Below are 22,030 nucleotides of genomic sequence, written 5' to 3'. Positions count from 1 at the left end.
TTATGTATTATTAAACATAGATGTTCAGCTCTACTTATTGTGGCTATTTTACCAGTAAAACAATAATGTATTGGCTACTCTAAATTTCCCCTAAATTTCCTCTCTGTCCGTGCCAAAACCACCTCTGGTGTTTTTGCCAAAAAGCTCTATTTTGGTTAAATCTGACCATAGAACCCAATTTCATTTGAAGTTCTAGTAGTGTCTGGAACACTGAAGACGCTTGAGTTTGTTTTTGGGTTAGAGTAGAGGTTGTTTTCTTGAAATCCTTGAAAACCACTTGAGGTGATGTAGGTGACTTCAGATTGTAGTTTTGGAGACTTTCTGACCCCAAGACCGAACTAACTTCTGCAGTTCTCCAGCTGTGATCCTTGGAGTTCCCTTTCAAAGGGAACTCAACAATGCATGAGCTACATGCTGTGGGAAGTGCCCTCACACATGACCAGTATCTGAAGCTTGTGTAACATCATGCCTATTTATAGGCCTACCGTGATCAGGTGACGTGGCAATTAAGCGCATCACATCATATAAAAACAGCACCTGTGAGCAGCACCTTCCAGCCTTGTTATCTTCAGCGAGACTGCGTGTCAGTCATTTGTGTAACGCTTGCAAAAAGACTCTTAATTTTCTCTCTAGCTTTTCAAAAAAAAGAAATCTCTCTACTTTTCTGTCCCTTTAAAAGAGAGAGGGGGGGGGGGGAGTATGAGTGAAAGAGAATTCAGGAAATTTGTTATGCTTCACTCCCATTTCATCATGGGGGGATGGACACACATTCTGTGTGAAGTGTCTAGGGATGGAGCACACCAGGGCTGCCCTTAGAGGTCTGACTATGCACATTGTTAACGCTTTATGTTCCTTCTAAAAAATATATATATAATAATAATAAAAATAATCTTAAGTAAATAAATAAATAATTTCCTCTCTGACTCCGAGGAGCCAGAAGGGTGTGCTAAAATCTGAAAATAGCTCTCAAGCATATAAAGAGCTGCTGGAAGTGATTACTAAGGCTGGATGAGCTTTTTTTCTCTGCAGTGAAAATAAATCTCCCTCACACTGCAGAAAACTCCCCTTTTTTCCAGACGTGAATGACAAAATATCACGCTTCTGGGGAAAACCTTACATAAGCCATATTTATAACACCACGATGTCGGATAATTCGGCCATCGTGGGGAATGAATGGCACCACTATTTAGCTATGCTGAAGGTGGAGGAGGCACTTGCGAGCTACCTCTCTCCATCGATGGCAGGTAATTTAGGGGGCAGGCTTTGCCATCCAAGCCATGTAAGGCCACCGTGGCATTGGTGGGTAAGGCCTATGCAGTAGTGGGTCTTGCTTATGGGTCACTGCATACAATGGCAGTGTTGCAGGCCTAACAGACAGACCTGCTGAGTGAGCTCGACATACAGTGGTATTCAGCCAGTTCCTTCCCTATAGAGTCGAGTTCACCAGCGCTAGTGCGAGGGAAACACAGTAGGCAAGTGTGGCGGTCTGCCTTTCCCCGACAGCCAGGGGAACTGCCACAGTCGCAGTCTGCTACTTGGCCTGATCCGAGAATGGTCATAAAGGCCAAACAGACAGGGAGGAGCGGTCCTGAGGGGCCGTGGAGGGACGTATCAGGGGACATGAGGTTGTTACCACAGTTAGCCCCCAGTACTACTGTAGGGCCTCCCCTAGCCAATGTCATCCCAGGTTTCAGTGTTCTCTGGTCAGCAAGCTGTCACAGCGAAATGAAAATCTGATGCTTTCCCTCCAGTAGACTGTGGAAAAGTTAATGTTAAGGCCATCTGGCAGCATGGAAACTACTGCCAAATGTGTCTCCATGGGCTCTGCCTACTATATATAAGAATTACCTGGTCCAGTTCAGAGCTCGAAGGTTCACAGATGTGCCCGCCACAGTAGTCAGCACAGAGCAGAGCCCGATGTTAGCACAGGAATTAAGATCCCTCTTGGACAAAGGGACCATAGAACATGTACCCTGTTCCCTGAGGAAGGGAGGTTTTTACAGCCATTATTTCCGGGTCGGCAAAAAAGATGGGATTATGCAGCCAATTTTAGATCTGCATCATCTGAACTGTACTCTTTGAACAAACAGGTTCAAGATGCCAAAGCTCAAACTTATCATTCCACAGATTCAGTTCGAGGACTGGTTTGTGATGATAGATCTAAAAGACATATTTCTACATCGGAAGTTCCTGAAGTTCACATTTGGAGGCAACGAATACTAATATCACATTCTTCCCTTTGGGCTAGCTTTATCCCTTTGCACCTTCACAAAGTGCATGGATGCTGCTCTGGCTGCCTTGCTACTCCAGGGCATCATCAGTGTACTAAACTACTTGGACGACTGGTTAATTCTAGCACAATCCAAGGAACTGGCGCTTTGAGATGTTGTTCTTACCCATATGAGGAGTTTAGGGCTCAAGTTGAACCTCAAGAAAAGTATGCTTTCTCCAGTCTAGAGGACAATTTGTGTAGAGTTTATATGGGATTCTACTACAATGAGGGCATTTCTATCCCCAACATGCATAGGGTCAATCCTATCAACATTGAGCAAGATAAAGCAGGGTCTCGGCATCCCCTCCTGTCTTTACGAGAGACTGTTGGGGCTTATGGCAGCAGCAGCTGAAAAGTCCGGGGTTTCGTCTGAGGACAAAACCTATGAGTGTAATCAGTGTCATGTCATGATGCCTACATGAGAATTTGGAGGTGTCCCGGGATTCTAGCCTTGGGTCACATTCTAGGGGCGTATCCTTATTGAAAGATGGAAATGACAGGCACCTCCCTCACAGGCTGGGGCACGGTCTTAGAGGGTCTCTGGAGTGGCCCTCATCTGGAGTGGCATATAAAATGCCTAAAATGCTGAAATGCTGTGTGTTTTTTCTAGCACTGAAGTTCTTTCTTCCTCAATTAACCCTTGACCACATACCTCGGGTCGTTAGCGACCCAGGACGTTATTCAGTACCATCCCACTCATTAATTTTATCACATTAAACCTCCACCTTCTTAGTATTCCTCAATCTATTTATTATCAATATATAATAACAATATAACAAGACAAATAAAATAGCATTGTTGAATAATATCTGTTTTACAATTCATTTATTGTAAAATGTCTATAGGGCCGCTACTGACCAGAGTTATGCAATCGTGTATATTTTTAAATATAGTATATAAATAAAGTATATTTTTCTGCACAACAATATTGAATATCATACGGCTCAATATCATAATATTACTTTATAAAAGTGTGTTTAGGCAGGCACATAACCTATAGGTCGCTAACTATGTGATAATGACTGGTGAAACATGCATGCATTTAAGGGTTAAGAGGGCACCATGTGTTAGTTGTGACAGACAACATAGCACTGGTCTCATATATCAACCACCAGGGAAGGTTTCGTTCATGCCCCCTATTCAGGCAGGTGCAACTAATTCTTCTCTGGGCAGAGGGAAAGTTCTTGTCAGTGAGTGCAATTTACATTCCAGACATCCTGTCGAGGCAAGGGCTGAGGCCAGGGGGTTGGAGGCTCCATCTACAAGTGGTGGATTCCATATGGCTGCGGTTCGGCCAAGCGGAAGTGGATGTGTTCGCCTTCAAGGATGTGCTATGACCAATGTGGTTCGTCCTTACTCCTCCCACACCACTGGGGCTGGACGCCATGGTGCACATGTGGCCGAGGTCATATCTGTTTGGTTTTCCCCCAATCGCTCTGCTCCCACAAGTTCTAGCGAGAGTTCGAAAAGACCGTCTATGTCTGCTGCTAGTAGCCCCTTATTGGCCAGCTCAAATAGGGTTCTGAGAGACAATATCACTGCTAGACGGCACTCCTTGAGAGATTCCTGTGCGCAGGGATCTAATGTCTCAAGCTGGAGAGCTGATTTATTACCCTCAGCCAGAACTATGGAAACTGTGGGTTTGGCCCCTGAGGGGCACCAGCTTATAGATTCTAGTCTTGCAACTGAGGTTGTAGAGACCATGTAGAATGCTAGAGCGCCATCCACAAGGAAATTGTATGTGCTCAAGTGGCGACTTTTTGTCTCGTGGCATGAGAAACGTCAGTTAGACCCAGTGAACTGCACAATAGCTACAGTCCTGGAGTCCTTTCAAGGACGTTTCTCAGCAGGGTTGGCTCAATCTACAATCATGGTCTAAGTGGCTGCCATTTTGGCCAGCCATGCCCGTATTCATGGAGCCTTGGTGGGGCAACATACTCTAACATCGAGGTTTATGCATGAGGTCAGGTGGCTAAGGCCCACTTCCAGACCACACATATATCTCTAATTGGATAGTAGAAGCAATCTCTATCTTATGAGGTGCGGTCTTGCTATGGCTCTGGGCATAAGGGCTCATTCCACTACAGGGGACAGCTCCACAAAGGCTTTGTCCAAAGGAGCATCTTTAAAGGATGTGTGTGCTGTGGCGGGTTGGTCTATGCTGCACACATTCATTCAATATTACAGCCTGGACATACATTCCACTCCACGCTCGAGTGTCATGCAGTGACCCCCGGACTAGAATCTTTTGGACAGGCCATTGTGGATGTTTCAGGTCATATTTATGAAGAAATCTAGAAAATTCCAAAAGGTTCACAAACTTTAAAGCACCAATGTATATATTATTATTTATACTATATATTATACTGTATAATTAAGAAATTGCTATCAAAATCTAAAACATAATAATCTTATTATGTAAGACACACACACAGACACACACACACACACACACACACATTCAAGTAAGTCAGGAGAGTGCTGTTATTCCATCTCCAGAATAAATACTCACTCTCAGGCCATCCAGAGGCCTACAGAGATGCCAGTGCATTTGAGTTCCAGGCTATACTGCCTGACCTTGCATAGGTAGGAAACTATTAACAGTGTTTATGGTGGTGAGGCCACCATGAGGGTTTAATAGGCCTTTAGGCCTCTAAAGTTTCTGGCCTCCTTTGTGTGTGTCTGTGTGTGTGTGTGTGTGTGTGTGTAAACAGCAAAGAGGGTGCACTAAATATGCATGCTATTTATCCTGTTACAGATGGGAATTATTGTTTTGTATCTGTTTTGCTTTAGCTATAACGAAGAGAAAGAATTAAGAAAGAGTCTGAGTAAACATATCATTCTTTTCAGTTTTTTGTGGGTCTTGAAGTCTCTGGTTTTTAGATCCTAGACTGGTCCAGGGTCCTGAGGGTTAAATGTCAGGCTTTGTAGTGAGCTGTCAAAGAACAGATTAGGCCCAGCATGATTGATGACTGGACGGCCTGAAACTCAAACCCCACAACTGCAAATGCTTCATTGCATTACCTATCCATCCGAAACCCCCTCACCACCATAAACACTGTTAATAGTTTCCTACCTATGCAAGGTCAGGCAGTATAGCCTGGAACTCAAATGCACTGGCATCTCTGTAGGCCTCTGGATGGCCTGAGAGTGAGTATTTATTCTGGAGATGGAATAACAGCACTCTCCTGACTTATTTCACATCGTATAATTCCAGCAAAAAAGGAAGTGTGCCACCAATCTCCTTTTCACATTTCTAATTTTTCTTATTTTGGCTGAAGCTGACCAAGGCTGATTCCTGGGTAGAAAAAAACCCACCAATCAAATCCTGGAAGTGCTGGGGGTTGTGCAGGGAAAGGGAGTGCTGTGAATACTCAAATCAGATCATGTAGAACTGTTACAGATGGCAGTGGTGGGTAGAGTAGAGTGTAGGCTGTAGCTGAGATGGTTAGAAGGAGTCTCACACAGACATGCATACCCATATACAGTTGAAGTCATAAGTTTACATACACCTTGCAAAATCTGCAAAATGTCAATATTTGTTTCAAATAAGAAGGTTCCTAAAAATTGCATTTTGTTTTTTATTTAGTACTGCCCTGAATAAGCTATTTCACTTACATTTAGTCCAGAAGACACAATAATAACTGAATTTACACAAATGAATCAGTTAAAAATTCTACAATATGTGTTGTTACCTGGAGGATCAACGACTGTTTTTATGTTTTGTAATAGTTGTTCATGAGTCCCCTGTTTGCGCTGAGCTGTTAAACTGCCCACTCTTTTTTCAGAAAAATCCTCCAGGTCCACTAAGGAGAATTGACTGACTCTTACACAACTATTACAAACGGTGGGAACATTCACTGATGCTCAAGAAGGCAACACACTTCATTAAGAGCATTTTGTGTCATTTAGTACAGCCCTTCAGAAGCTACATAAAGGTATTTAAAGTGCCATCCAATAATTTAACATTTACATTTATTCATTTAGCAGACACTTTTTGAGTTGTCATATTTAAAGATTAGTGAGCCTATTCCAGAAGCAGCCATGCAAGCCCAACACATGGCACTACCTCCACCATGCTTGACTGATGAGCTTCTATATTTTGGATCATGAGTAGATCGATCCGATCTTTCACCACACTTTGGCCTTTCCATCACATTGGAAATGGTTAATCTTGGTTCCAGAACTTTTATGGCACATTTCTGTATTTCTTGGTGAATACCAATCTGGTTCCAGATTCCAATCTCCAGTTTAAGCTTTCTGGCAGAGGCAGTCAGATTTTCATTTAATATCTGTTGACATTTGATAGAGTCCATGATACCATGTATCCTAACAAAATGTCCAATACCTCTGGACAGCCCCAAAACATTAAAGAGCCACCACTATATTAAACCAGGGGCATGAGGTACTTTTCCACATGGCTCCCTCTCTGTTCCACCGCTTGTGTTTATTGCGAAAAAAGCTCTATTTTAGTTTCATCTGACCATAGAACCTGATCCCATTTGAAGTTCCAATAGTGTATGGCAAACTGTAGACCCTTGACTTTGTTTTTGGATAAGAGTAGAGTTTTTATTCTTGAAACCCTTCCAAATAACTTGTGGTGTTGTAGGTGACTTTTTGTGGTTTTGGAGACTTTCTGACCCCAAGACACAATTAACTTCTACAGTTCTCCAGCTGTGATCCTTGGAGATTTTTTGGCCACTCGAACTATCCTCTTCACAATGCGTTGAGACAATATAGACACACGTCCTCTTCGAGGTTGACTGATTAAAATTTCCAGTTGACTGTAACTTCTTAATTATAGCCCTTATGGTGGAAATGGGTATTTTCAATGCTTGTGCTATATTTTTATAGCCACTTCCCATTTTGTGACGCTCAGCAGCATTTTGCCGCACATCACAGCTATATTCCTTTATTCCTTGGTCTTACTCATTGTTATGAATGACTAAGGGGATTTGGCCTATGTGATATGTCATTTTTATACCCCTGTGAAACAGGAAGTTATGGTTGAGCAATTCCCTGTTCCGAGTCACTCAGGTGCACTAAAAATGTTTAAATATCAATGGGAATATATTTCAAATATATTTTTGTCATAAGAATTCATAGGGGTGTCAATAATTATTGCACACCTATGTTTAACAAATATTTTTTGGGGGGATAAACCTGTATTTGCAGAGTATTTTTTTTGTGTGATTTTTTTTTTTTTTAAATAAAAGATCAAAAGATTAAAAAATAAAGACAGTTTTCACAGCCTTCTTTTATTTACCAAAGGTGCCAATACTAGTGAAGGGCACTATACATATGCAGTGCATCCAGAACATATTCACAGCGCTTCACTTTTTTCACATTTTGTTATGTTACAGCCTTATTCCAAAATGGATTAAATTCATTATTTTCCTCAAAATTCTACAAACAATACCCCATAATGACAGCGTGAAAGAAGTTTGTTTGAAATCTTTGCAAATTTATTAAAAATAAAAAACAAAAAAGCACATGTACATAAGTATTCACAGCCATTGATCAATTCTTTGTTGAAGCACCTTTGGCACCAATTACAGCCTGAAATCTTTTTGAGTATGATTCTACAAGCTTGGCACACCTATTTTTTGGGCATTTTCTCCCATTCTTCTTTTCAGGAGCTCTCAAACTCCATCAGGTTGGATGGGGAGTGTACAGTGCATACAGTGTATGGGCACAGCCATTTTCAGATCTCTCCAGAGATGTTCAATCGGGTTCAAATCTGGGCTCTGGCTGGGCCACTCAAGGATATTCACAGAGTTGTCCTGTAGCCACTCCTTTGTTATCTTGGCTGTGTGCTTAGGGTCGTTGTCCTGTTGGAAGATGAACCTTCGCCCCAGTCTGAGGTCCAGAGTGCTCTGGAGCAGGTTTTCATCAAGGATGTCTCTGTACATTGCTGCATCATCTTTCCCTCAATCCTGACTAGTCTCCCAGTTCCTGCCGCTGAAAAACATCCCCACAGCATGATGCTGCCACCACCATTCTTCACTCTAGGGATGGTATTGGCCAGGTGATGACCGGTGCCTGGTTGCCTCCAGACATGACGCTTGCCATTCAGGCCAAAGAGTTCAATCTTTGTCTTGGTCTTGGTCTGAGAGTCCTTCAGGTGCCTTTTGGCAAACTCCAGGTGGGCTGTCATGTAGCTTTTACTGAGGAGTGGCTTCCGTCTGGCCACTCTGCTATACAGGCCTGAATGGTGGAGTGCTGCAGAGATGTTGTTCTACTGGAAGGTTCTCCTCTCTCCACAGAGACACGCTGGAGCTCTGTCAGAGTGACCATTGGGTTTTCGGTCACCTCCCTAACTAAGGCCCTTTTCTCCTGATCGCTCAGTTTGGCTCTAGGAAGAGTCCTGGTGGTTCCAACCTTCTTCCGTTTACGGATGATGGAGGCCACTGTGCTCATTGGGACCTTCAATGCTGCAGAAATGTTTCTGTACCCTTCCCCAGATCTGTGCCCCAATACAATCCTGTCTCTGAGGTCTACAGACAATTCCTTGGATTTCATGGTTTGTTTTGTGCTCTGACATGCATTGTTAACTGTGGGACCTTAAATAGACAGGTGTGTGCCTTTCCAAATCTTGTCCAATCAAGTGACTTTACCACAGGTGGACTCCAGTCAAGTTGTAGAAACATCTCAAGAATAATCAGTGGAAACAGGGTGCACCTGAGCTCAATTTTGAGTGTCATGGCAAAGGCAATGGATACTTATGTACATGTCCTTTTTTTTGTTTTTTATTTTTAATAAATTTGCAAAGATTTCAAACAAACTTCTTTCACATTGTCATTATGGGGTATTGTTTGTAGAATTTTGAGGAATATAATGAATTTAATCCATTTTGGAATAAGGCTGTAACATAACAAAATGTGGAAAAAGTGAAGCACTCTGAATAATTTCCAGATGCACTGTACATTAACTGACAATGTTCTCAACATGAAGAAGAAACCTTTATTTGTCACATATACATTACAGCACAGTGAAATAGTTTTCTTCACATTTCCAAACTTGTTTAGGAAGTTGGGGTCAGAGTGCAGGGTCAGCCATGATACAGTACCCCTGGAGCAGACAGGGTTAAGGGACTTGCTCAAGGGCCCAACAGTGGCAGCTTGGCAGTGCTGGGGCTTGAACACCCCAACCTTCTGATAAGTAACCCAGAACATAAACCGTTGAGCCACCACTGCCCTTCATTCAATTAAGTCTGCACCTGCATTTAACTTGCATCCTGTGTTGTGATAGTTTCCAGCCCAAAATGAAATGTTACAGAAAAATGTTTGTATGTCAGTAAAGAAAGCAGCATATTATCTATGAGACCACTTTTCAGAAGTTAAAAATGAACTGCTGTGTTCCCTTTCAAAGGGAACTTCGACGTTGCATTTAGCATAACACTACGGGAAGTGCCTCTCGCGTGTGACCGGTATCTGAAACTTGTGTAAAATCATGCCTATTTATAGGCCTGCCATGATCAGGTGACATGGCAATTAAGCGCGTCGCATGATATAAATATGGCACCTGTGAACCGTGCCATCAGCCTTTATTATCTTCAGCGAAAGACTGCATGTCAGAAACATGTTCAGAAACAAAAAAACGCTTCATTTCCTCGCTATCTTTTCTCAAAATCTCAGAACTTTTCTATCCCTTTAAAAAAAAAAAGAGAGAAGAAAAAAAAAAGGATTGAGCGAGAGAGAAAAATATGAGTAAGAGAATTCAGGAAGTGTGTTACGGCTTGCTCCCGTTTCATCACAGGGATGTGTTTAGGAGTGTAGCATGCAATGGCAGCCTCGAGAGGCTGCGCATGGTAATGCCTACATTAAGCAGCTTGGCTCGCAACTTGTGCTCTTCTCGGAAGACGAAGAGAGTTGGGTTTCGGAGCCTCGCGGATTTGGGCCGGCCGCTGCCAAGGCAGCTAGCCATCTCAGGTTCGGGGAATCTCTTATGAATCCGGAAGATGAGCCGGAGATGAGCACTGCTCTATCTCTTGCTCTGTCTTCCAGGTTCAGCTCTTCACTGGATTTTGGAGCTTGCATCGCGACTCCTCCTTCCCCTATGGAAAGCCAAAAGGGAAAAAAGTGTGTGTGGGGGGGGGTGGGGGTGCGACCACACACACAAAAATAATAGTAATAATTCCTCTCTGACTGCGAGGAGCCAGAAGGATGTGCTAAAAATTGAGTGATTATGTGATTACTAAGGCTGGATGAGCCTTTTTCCCCCCCAGTGAAAGTAAATCCCTCACACTGCAGAAACTCCCCTTTCTTCCAGAAGTGCATGACAAAATAGCAGGTTTCTGGGGGAAAACCATGCATAAGCCATATTTATAACCCTACGATGTTGGATTATTCGGCCATTGTGGGGAAAGAATGGCATGGCTATTTAGCGATGCTGAAGGTGGAGGAAGTGCTTGCGAGCTACCTCTCTCCATCGATGGCAGGTAATTAGGGGGGCCGGCATTGCCATTCAAACCACCATGCAAGGCCACCGTGGCATTGGTGGGCAAGGCCTATGCAGTAGTAGTCTTGCTTGTGGGTCACAGCAGACAATAACAGTGTTGCAGGCCTACCAAGCAGACCTGCTGAGTGAGCTTGACATATGGCGGCATTCAGCCAGTTCCTTCTCTGTTGTCTCGAGCTCACCCGGGCATCCACGAGTGGAGTCCGGGCCAGCACTAGTGCGAGGGAGACCCAGAAGGCAAGTATGGCAGCCCGCCAACCCTCGCAGACAGCCAGGGGAACCGGGCAGCCACAGTCACGGCCTGCTACTAGGCCTGATCTGAGAATGATCATAAAAGCCAACAGGCAAAAAAGAGCGGTCCTGAGGGGCCGTGGAGGGATTTATCAGGGGACATGAGGTGGTTATGGCAGGTAGCCCCCAGTGCTCCTGTAGGGCCTCCCCTAGTCAAGGCGGTCCCCAAGTTTTCAGTGTTCTCTGGTCATCAAGCTGTCACAGGGCAATGAAAATCTGATGCTTTCTCTCCAATAGAATGTGGAATAGTTAACGTCACTAAAAGACCATCGGGCAGCATGGAAACTACTTCCAAATGTGCCTCCATGGGTCTGTCTACCGTAGAAAGGGTTACCGGGTCCAGTTTAAAGCTCGAGCCCCCCCCCCCCCCCGGTTCCGAGGTGTGCTCACCATAGTAGTCAGCACAGACCAGAGCCCGACGTTAGTGCAGGGATTAAGATCTCTCTTGGACAAAGGGGCCATAGAACATGTACCTCCTTCCCCGAGGGAGGGAGGTTTTTACAGCCGTTATTTCCTGGTCCGCAAAAAGTAGAGGAGTATATGGCCAATTTTAGATCTGCGTCATCTGAACTGTACTTTTCGGAAATACAGGTTCAAGATGCTGACGCCCAAACTTATCATTCCACAGATTCAGTTTGAGGACTGGTTTGTGACGATAGATCTAAAAGGTGCATATTTCCACATAGAAATATCACTAGCTTTATCCCCTCGCACCTTCACAAAGTGCATGGATGTCACTCTGGCTCCATTGTGACTCCAGGGCATCCGTGTACTAAACTACCTGGACAACTGGTTAATTCTAGCATGATCCAGGGAACTGGTGGTTCAACATCGAGATGTTGTTCTTGCCCACTTGAAGAGCTTGGGGCTCAGGTTGAATCTCAGAAAAATATGCTTTCACCAGTGCAGAGGACAACTTTTCTAGTGGTTATAAGGATTCCAATCCTATCAACACTGAGCAAGATAAAGCTGGATCTTGGGAGACTATTGGCGCTTATGGGCCTATTGCACAGGAGACCGTTCAGTGGTGGCTGAGAAGTTGGGGGTTTCGTCCAAGGATGAAACCTCAGAGAATAATCAGTGTCATGCGGTGATGCCTACGTGCTCTAAGAATTTGAGTGTCCCTGGTTTCTAGCCTAGGGTCACACTCTAGGGGTGTCTCCTTAGCGCAAGACGGTAATGACATACACCTCCCTCACGGGCTGGAGCACGGTCTTAGACAGCTGTCCAGCTCACGGTCTCTGGTGTGGCCTTCATCTGGAGCAGGGTGGCTCCATCCACAAGTGGTGAAGTCCATATGGCGAGGTTTGGCCAAGTGGGATTGCATGTGTTCGCCTCCGAGGAGACAACCCGCTGTGGTTCGCCCTCACTCCTCCCACACAATTAGGGCTGGACGCCATGGTGCACATGTGGCCGAGGTCACATCTGTACGCTGTTCCCTCATCCCTCTGCTCCCACAAGTTCTAGCGAGAGTTCGCCAAGACAGTTTATGTCTGCTGCTAGTAGCACCTTATTGGCCAGCGCGAATATGGTTCTGAGAGATAATATCCCTGCGAGATGGCACTCCTTGGGAGATTCCCATCCGCAGAGATCCACTGTACACCCAGTGAACTGCGCAATAGCTACAGTCCTGGAGTTCTTACAAGAACATTTCTCAGCGGGATGGGCTCCTTCTACAATCAGGGTTTACGTGGCCGCCATTTTGGCCAGCCATGCCCCTTTTGATGGAGCCTCTGTGGGGAAACATCATCTAACCTCGAGGTTTATGCATGGTGTCAGGCGGCTGAGGCCCGTCTGCAGGCCGCGCATACCTTCCTGGGACCTTCTGTGGTCCTGGAAGGTCTGTCAGGGGCCCTATTTGAGCCCTTAGAGTCAGGCACTAAGAAGCTTCTGACTCTAAAGGTAGCTCTCCTGCTGGCCATGACATCTTTCAAGTGAATAGGAGATCTACAAGCTATCTCTATTGCCCCTTCCTGCCTTGACTTAACCAATGGATTAGCCAAGGCCTTCCTGTGTCCTGCCCATCTGCTGCCCAGCCTGTGGTGTTGCAGGCTTTCTGCCCTCCTCTGTTCCTCATACCGGAACAAGAGAGAATGCACCTGCTGTGTCCACTAAGGGCCCTCTGTCTTTATGTCCACTGCTCCGGCCAGTTGCGTAAGTCGGAGCACCTGCTGGTCTGCTTGGCGGTGACAGTAGAGGTGATGCTGGGTCAAAGCAGCGCATCTCTAATTGGATAGTGGAAGCAATCTCTATCGCTTATGAGGCGCTCAATCTCGCTACGCCTCTGGGCATAAGGGCTCATTCCACTAGGGCGGTCACCTCCGTGAAGGCTTTGTCCAAAGGGGTATCCTCACAGGATGTGTGTGCTGCTGCAGGGTGGTCTACACCACACACATTCATTTGATATTACAGCCTGGATATTCATTCCTCCCCGGGCTCGAGTGTCTTACAGTGACCCTCAGGCTTGGGTCTTTTTGAACAGGCTGTGCCCTCGGTATGACTGAGTGGGTATTTTCTTTCCCATAGTGTAATGCTAAACGCAACGTGGAGTTCCCTTTGAAAGGGAACGTCTGGGTTTCGCATGTAACCCTGTTCTCTGAGAAGGGAACGAGACATTGTGTAGCTTTGTCATACCAGGGTAGGCCTGTGAATTGCGTCTTTGCTTCAGATAATAGAGATATTAATAGACAATAGAGGCTAACGGCGTGGTTCACAGGTGCCATATATATATATATATATATATATATATTATATATATATATATATATATATATATATATATATATATCACGCAACGCGCTTAATTGCCACGTCACCTGATCATGGCAGGCCTATAAATAGGTATGATTTTACACAAGCTTCAGATACCAGTCGAGCACAAGGGCGCTCCCATAGTGTTATGCTAAACTCAACGTCTCGTTCCCCTCTCAGGGAACCCAGATGTTCTCCATGTAGTCTGAAATTCAGGATTTTCCCTTGATTTTAATCAGATCCTTAGTAATTAGTCACTTGAGTAGTCTTCTCCTTGTATACTTTATTACTCTTACTCAAGCAATTATTAATATTATTACTAGAGAAGCACATATACTAAATTTCTCAGCCGATATGATAACCGATTATTCAGAGTGATATCGGCCGATACCGATAGTTTGGTGGCTCTGCCTTTTATGCCTTCTTTTAAATTAATAATAATTAATTCCACAATTGTGAAATAAATGCAAATAAAACCTTTATTCTCTCCATTTCAACAAGTTTCAAAGTAACTGGTATCATGCACAGAAAACACATTACTCAAATTAACATTAACGCATTAACTAAAATCTGAAGATTAAAGTAAGATTTCTTAACTTATTGAATGTTATTAATTCATATTAACCCAATTAATTGTCTGAATTCTAAAAAACCTCCTGTTGGGCTCATATTCACTCACCACAAACAAAAGCATTTCTACTTCATCATTGAACATCAACCTGGTAATATATAATAAAATCTTTTTTATATGTTAAAATTAACTGGATATGAAATATACTAATCTACAAATATATTTTTATTTGCAATATGTACTTTTTTGTCAACTCACCTTTATTTAAATCTTTCAACCATGTACTGCTGCTTTAATTCAGTGAGAGCAGCTCGAGCAGCGCTGAAAAAAAATTAGATGCTATGCCGAAACTATCGCTTCACTGCTGCTGCGTCTGGTGTAAAAGCACCCATTCACTAACATGCATGCCGAAAAAAATATGCACATCTGTCTTAGCAGATGTGCAGATACTTCTGAAGACAATAATATGTTTGTGTCACTGTAAGAGGAAAGAACATTCTGTACTAATCTCCCTGACATGATCTCAAGCGGCATTATTCACTGATGAACATGAACAGACTGAACAAAAATTATTATAAAGTAAAAATGTATAATTTCCATCACACTAGCTGTCATCCCCATCTTGCTCTCTACTCTGTTTCATGTTTTCTTTCCTTTTGGAATCTCGATTCTGTCTGTGCCATCTCGTACCATCTACCTGATGCACGTTATGACTCACAACCGTGAAGTGTCGCGTTTCTGAATGATCCGCAATAATCCAAATAATCTGCAATAATCCTAATAATCCCCCCCTCCCCCTGCCCCCAGTAACATTACATCCCTCTCCCTACATGTTATCCCACCATAAACTCTCTAAAAATAGATTACGCTTAAAGCAAACGAAGAGAAAAGAAAACCAACGCTCATAGCCCGGCACTATATACAACTATTTACAATACAAGCTATTTACAATATAATTTACAATATAAACTATTAATAACAATTAGCGAACACAATAATATATATATATATATATATATATATATATATATATATATATATATATATATATATATATATATATATACACGGTGGCTTAGTGGTTAGCACGTTCGCCTCACACCTCCAGGGTTCGATTCCCGCCATGTGTGCGCGGAGTTTGCATGTTCTCCCTGTGGGGGTTTCCTCTGGGTACGCCGGTTGCCTCCCCTGTGTCTAAAGTGTCCGTAGTGTATGAATGAGTGTGTATGTGATTGTGCCCTGCGATGGATTGGCACCCTGTCCAGGGTGTACCCCGCCTTGTGCCCGATGCTCCCTGGGATTGGCTCCAGGTTCCCCTGCGACCCTGAACAAGGAGTAAGCAGTGGAAGATGGATGGATGGATGGACATACGTCCCCATGGACATAACACTGCAGTTTATGTAAAAATATTTTTTTTCATAATTTTATATTTAAACAATTAAATACATAAAACACATAAAACATTGTAGCTCATGCATTTCCACAATGTGTTTAAATGGGAGTATGAGGGTACTTATTATTCAAACCATTTAATAGTCAAGCTACAAATGCATAATATGTTAAACAAATGGTTGGAGATTGGACCAATAAAATGTTTGATAGCTTAATTTCTTCATAACCCTTCTTACTTTGAAAAAACTTAGTAAGTGAATGCTCCAATATAGATTTTCAGTTATCTCATTTAGCGCATTATGGCTACTCTACATTCGCTGAGTTTGTGCACCTCACATGCTGTAATATGTATTACAGATATGTAAAAACTGTAAAGATGTTTACTCAAAAGATTTCTACTCAGACAATTTTAGTACCAAGGAAGTAACGTGTTACATTGAAAATACACGGAAACTGCCCACCTAAAATAAAGTGTGGAGCCTGTGTTAGTACCAAGGAAGTAACATGTACCTTCACTGAAAATACACAGAAACTGCCCAGCTAATCTAGAATGGACACAACCACTGTTCTCAGAGAGTCTTCACAGTTATCAAAATGAATATTAAAGTCAGCAACAATTAATGCTTTGTCTAAAGAAACAACAAGGTTCGAGGAAATCAAAATATGGTTCTGGGGTCTGTAAATAAGAATTAGTGAAATTGACTTGGTAGACTTATATTTTTGTTGCTACATATGTGGCTACCTATGTTATACTAGTATAAAGAGTTGACTTTATGACTAGGTTTTTCGATGACACCTAGATTATCATTATAAATGAGTGCAACACCTCCTCCCCTGCCAGTTAGACAGGGCTGATGTATATAACTGTATCCAGGACTAGCTTAATTTAGTGCTATGTACTCATTTGCTTTAATCTATATTTCTGTTAAACACATTATATTAAACTCCTGATCAGTAATGGTTTCATTAACAATAAGTGCTTTAGAGGTAAGAGATCTAATATTTAACAGTCCTAGCTTCAGATCGAAGCTGCTGTCTGTGCATATAGTATGATCTAATTTTATGTTAATTAGATTACTAAAGCAAACTTTCTGAATATTTCTGATCATCTCTGAACATTTTTGTTTAGCCCTGGGAACAGACACAGTCTCAATATTGTGGAACCTAGGTGACGACTCAGTGCAGCTAGCAGATAGTCAGTTTAACCTGATTTTCTGCTCCCTGACCTTGGCTTGTCACTGATTAACTAGGCCTGTTCTAAGACTGTGCTATGCTGCAAGAAATTAGAGCAGCACCTTCTCGAGTGGGATGGATACGGTCCCGCCCCAACAGGCCAGCCATGCCCTCAAAACTACTCCAATTATCTATGAAACCCACATTGTTTTCAGAGCAGGACCTGGACATCCAGCAGTTCAGCGACCATAACCTGCTGAAAGCTACATCACCATGCCACATTGGAATGGGGCCAGAGCATATTACTGCATTGGACATCTCCTTCGCTAATTTACCCACCTCTACAAAGTTATTCTGCGTAACCTCTGACTGACAAAGGCAAATGTCGTTAGCTCCTACATGAATAACTAACTGTGATTTCCTAAGACCCTAAAATTACTTGCTTTGTCCAGTGCCCTGGCTCCTGGTTTACACCAAACTAAAGCTGCCGGAGCCCCTAAAGGCCTAGCTAGTTTCACGTGCCTTAAGATAGAGTCTCCTATAACCAGAGCTCTTTCAGGTTTCTCAGCAGGTGCTTCACTGAGGAGAGCAAACCTGCTGGAAATGTGAAATGGAGGAGGAGTGGTGCTCCTGTGGGCAAGCCTTAGCTTTGGCGTTGCGATTATGTCACAGAGTCATCACGCATTTATCCCACTGTGAGGGCCCTAATACCAGAGATGGGGGATTGCAATCTCCCTCTAAGGCTTCCAGACTTTCTGCTACAGAAACTATGCTGTTCTCACTTCCACTAACCCTCTCTAGAGTCTGGATGTGCACCTCTGATGTGTCTCCATCAGAGAGCTAAGTAATATACACAGCACAAATAAAGCTAATGATGGAGGAAGAATGACTAAACATCCTGCACTCAACACATTGAAAAATTCATGGCAGAAAGGAAAGTGGAACTACAACAAATTAGAATGATAGCGCTCAATTATTGATGAAAAAGAATGGAACAGTATAATTTAAAGCCGACACAAGCAAGAAGCTCCCAGCAAACAAAAAATCTCTTTAGGTCCTCCCCACTACCCTGCAGTAACCCCAGTTCCCATTGAAAGGGAACTCAATGTTGCGTGAGATTCATGCTGTGTGAAGCACCCTCACGCATGGCCAGTATCTGAAGTCTGTATGAAATCATGCCTATTTATATGCCTGCCTGGTTAGATGTGTGCATTGTGAGCGCTTTACAATCAGGTTAATCCACTCGCTGTTCGCTCTCTTCATGGCCGAAGAGAGTTGGTATCAGGGCATTGCTGATCTGGGCCAGCCGGCTCAGGTCGTGGGGATCCCGTATGGATCTGGAAGAGGAGCCGAAGATGAGCACTGCTCTATATCTTGCTCTGTCTTCAAGGACCGGCTTTCTGCCAGATTATGGAGCATGCATCGGGACTCCTCCTTCCATTAAGGAAAACCAAAATGCCCTCTCTGAGTCTGAGGAGCCAGAGGGGGGACCCATTGCACCAAAAACAGACAGCTGCTCTCAAGCATACAAAGAGCTGCTTGAAGTGATTGCTAGGGCTGAAGAGAAGCTTAATCTAGACTGGTCCAGAGAAGAGGAAGTGGCTCGTGGCAGGCTGGACAAGTGCTATCTCCCCAATGAATATTAATCTCCCTCACACTGCACAAAACTCCCCATTTTCCCATAAGTGCATGAAGAAATATTGCACTTTGGAAAACCTTACAATAGCTGAATTTAGAACCCTGTGATGTTGGATTATTTGGCAATCATGGGGAATGAACAGCATGGATATTTGGCTATGCCAAAGGTGGAGGAGGCACTTGCAAGCCACCTCTCTCCATCGATGGTGGAAATTTAGGGGGGCTGGCTTTTCCATCCAAGCCATGTAAGCCAACTTTGGTTGACAAAACTTATGCAGCATTGGGTCTTCCTTGTTGCCTCTTGCTTGGTGGACAGCAGGGAGGGAATTGGTCCCGAGGCAGTGGCGGAGCTCCACTGTGCCACAAATTTGTCTCTCTGGGCGACCGAGCAATTGGCCCATCATATCGTCCATTCAATGGGTAGCTTGGTTGCTTCCCTGTTGTTTTGAGTTTGCTTGAGTCAACAGTAGTGCGAGGGAGGCACAGAAGGCGAGTGTGGTGACCCGCCTCCCCCGTGGAGAGCCAAGGGGACCAGGTGGCCACAGTCACAGCCTGCTAGTAGGCCTGATCTGAGAATGATCATAAATGCCAAGCAGACAAAGAAGGAGCAGTCCTGATAGGATGCAGAGGGAACTATCAGGGGATGTGAGGTTGTTAGGGCAGTTAGCCCCCAGTATTACTGTAGGGCGTCCCCTAGCCAGCGTCATCCGTGGTAAGTGAGCTGTCACAGGGCAACGAAAATCTGATGCTTTCCCTCCAACAGAAAGTTAATGTCATTAAAAGATCATCTGGCAGAATCAAAACTACTGACAAATGTGTATCCATGGGTTCTGTCCACTGTGGAAAAGCGTTATCAGGTCCAGTTCAGAGCTCAACCCCCCCTGGTGTGCTCAGAGGTGTGCTCACCACAGTAATCATCACAGAGCAGAGTCCGATGTTAGTGCAGGACGTAAAATCCCTCTTGGACAAAAGGGCCATAGAACATGTACCCCATTCCCTGAGGGAGGGAGGTTTTTTAGCTGTTATTTCCTGGTCTACAAAAAAGATGGGAGTATGTGGGCAATTTTAGATCTGTGCCATCTGAACCATACTATTTGGACATACCAATTCATGATGTTGATGCCCAAACTTATCGTTCCACAGATCCAGGTTGAGGACTTGTGTGTGACAATAGCTCTAAACAACACATATTTCCACATAGAAATATTGCCCAGTCACAGCAAGTGTCCCACAAGTAGCAGGTTTCTAGAGGAGCAGACTTGGGGTTGGGGCCAGTTATCCGGGGTCATTAGGCAAGACCCAGGCTTGGGAAGTTGTGTCATCAGCTTTATACAGGGATTTGACATGGTGGGACATGTCATTGGCCTTTCTAGAGTGTGGAGCGATGTCCTCTGTGGAGCAAGGAAGCAGAACAACATGCTCAGCAGAGCAGGATGGCAGAGCAATGTCCTCAGTGCCATGGGAAAGTGGAGTGACGTACGTAAAGAAGCCTGGCATAGTGACATCCAAGGCAGAGTAGGGAAGCAAAGTGGAGCTCTTGGCCACAATGGGAGGCAGAGAAACATCCTCAGCTGACCAGGGAGGCTGGGCACTCCATCGACTCTGCAGGCTGATCTTGGTTCGCTGTATCAGCTGACTCAGGTGGGAGTAGGGCTTTGTCGGCTGTGTGGTCGGTCTCAGGCATGAGCATAACTTTGTTGGTCGTGATGTAGCCCTCAGACAGGAACATGGCTTGGGAGGCCGTCTTGTCGACCTCAGACAGAAACATGGCTTGGGAGGCCATCTCGTCGACCTCAGACAGGAACATGGCTTGGGAGGCCATCTTGTTGACCTCAGACAGGAACGTTACGTGGGACGTTGCCTCGTCGACCTTTGATGGGAGTTCAGCAGGCAAGATCACCTCATAGGTCTCATGCTGGAACTCTGGAGAGGAGGTTGACATGTTGACTTCGGGCTGTGGCTCTGGGGATGAGGTCACTTTGTTGACCTCTGGCAGGAACTCTGCAGCTGAGACATCCTCTTGGGTCTCAGGCTGGAGCTCTGGGGCTGAGGTCACCACGTTGACCTTTGGCGGGAGCTCTGCAGGGGAGACCAACTCCTAGATCTCAGACTTGAACTCTGGGTTTGAGGTCACCACGTTGAACTTCAGCTGGAGCTCTGGAGAGGAGGTCACCATGTTGACCTCCAGTTTGAGCTCTGCAAGGGACAGCACCTCATGGATCTCTGGCTGTAGCTCAGGGCCAAGGTCACCATGTTGACCTCTGACTGGAGCTCTGCTGTGGGGGCCACCCTGTTTGCCTGCATTTAATAAGTGGTGAACAGCAGGGCAGGTTTATCTGCCAGGCCCCCCCCCACCCACCATAAGATGTTCCAGGTCGGCCTTGGATTCTGAACTCCAAATGCCGTCATGAATTGTCCCACAAACTGAGTTACATTCTCAAGTCTACTGGATCCCTGGCCACTAGCAGCTGTGCCCACTGGCAGGCTGGGCCAAAGAACCAGGACAAGGTGACTCCTAGCAGTTGCTTCTCAGCTAGCTTGGGGTCCGCTAGGCTCGCAAAATAGAACTGTCAGTCAACAAGTAAATATTCAGTGTAGCCAAAAAACCATCATACAGATCTTAGAGCTCTATGACAGTCCACTGGGGTAACTGGATTGAATCTAAAGCAGGGACGGTTTGCTTGGTTTCCCTAGCATCTCTTCCGTTTTCCTGCTGCATCTATAGTGAGGTGAAGTATTCTGTCACAAAAATGAGGGTTAGGATGGAAACAAGTGCAGGTATGGCAGTTTAATAAAATAACAAGTACAAGGGATCAGACAGAAATCAAAAACAAAGACAGGCAGAGGTCAGGCAATCAGACAAACAGTCCAAACTAGGCAAGGCAAGACAAAAAGACCAGGTCAAAAACAAGAACAAAGTCAAAAACCAGAATAAGCAAACAAGGTATCAAGGCTTGGTAATGGCAGAGACAAAATGTAACTGAGTGTATACTTCCAGAAGACCTTGTGAATGAGCAATCACTTAAGTAGTGTTTTGTGATTGTCTGATTGTCTGAAAGTCTGATATTTTGCTGGAATTGCAATTGTGCTGTTAAAATGAAATTTGGAATAAATGGGGAAATGAAAAAAAACAAAACAAACAGAAAACAGACACTATGGGTATGAATAAGTGGTTATCTGTCTGCCTTGAGGTACTACATGCAAAAACGGTGTCTGTCAGACAAACAAAAGCACAGATTATGGGTGCTTTAAAAAATGAATGGGAGTACAGGGTAAAATTTAAAGCTGGATATGAAGAGATGGTTGATCGGTGTTATCAGTCTGAAACTAAGAAAGATAATTTAAATTAGGTGTCAGGGGGAAATTATATGGGGGGCATTTATTTTTGGGATCTTGTGGCAGTTAGCAGCATAGTGGTAATGGTAAAAGTTTATAATGTGTAAATGGTGAATGGTTGCAAATGTTGATACATGTTTAAAGGT

At 44.1% G+C, this 22,030-nt stretch overlaps 1 pseudogene; it reads right to left on the bottom strand.

The window, feature by feature from the left end:
- Window positions 1–16,915: 16,915 nt before the first annotated feature.
- On the bottom strand, window positions 16,916–18,173 carry LOC128607197 (uncharacterized; annotated as a pseudogene).
- Between the last annotated feature and the right edge of the window lie 3,857 nt (window positions 18,174–22,030).

The sequence above is a fragment of the Ictalurus furcatus genome, chromosome 4 (assembly GCF_023375685.1).
Source record: "Ictalurus furcatus strain D&B chromosome 4, Billie_1.0, whole genome shotgun sequence".
Classification (NCBI taxonomy): Eukaryota; Metazoa; Chordata; class Actinopteri; order Siluriformes; family Ictaluridae; genus Ictalurus; species Ictalurus furcatus.
Note: the sequence above shows the minus strand (reverse complement) of the source record. Positions and strands in the feature narration are given on the sequence as shown.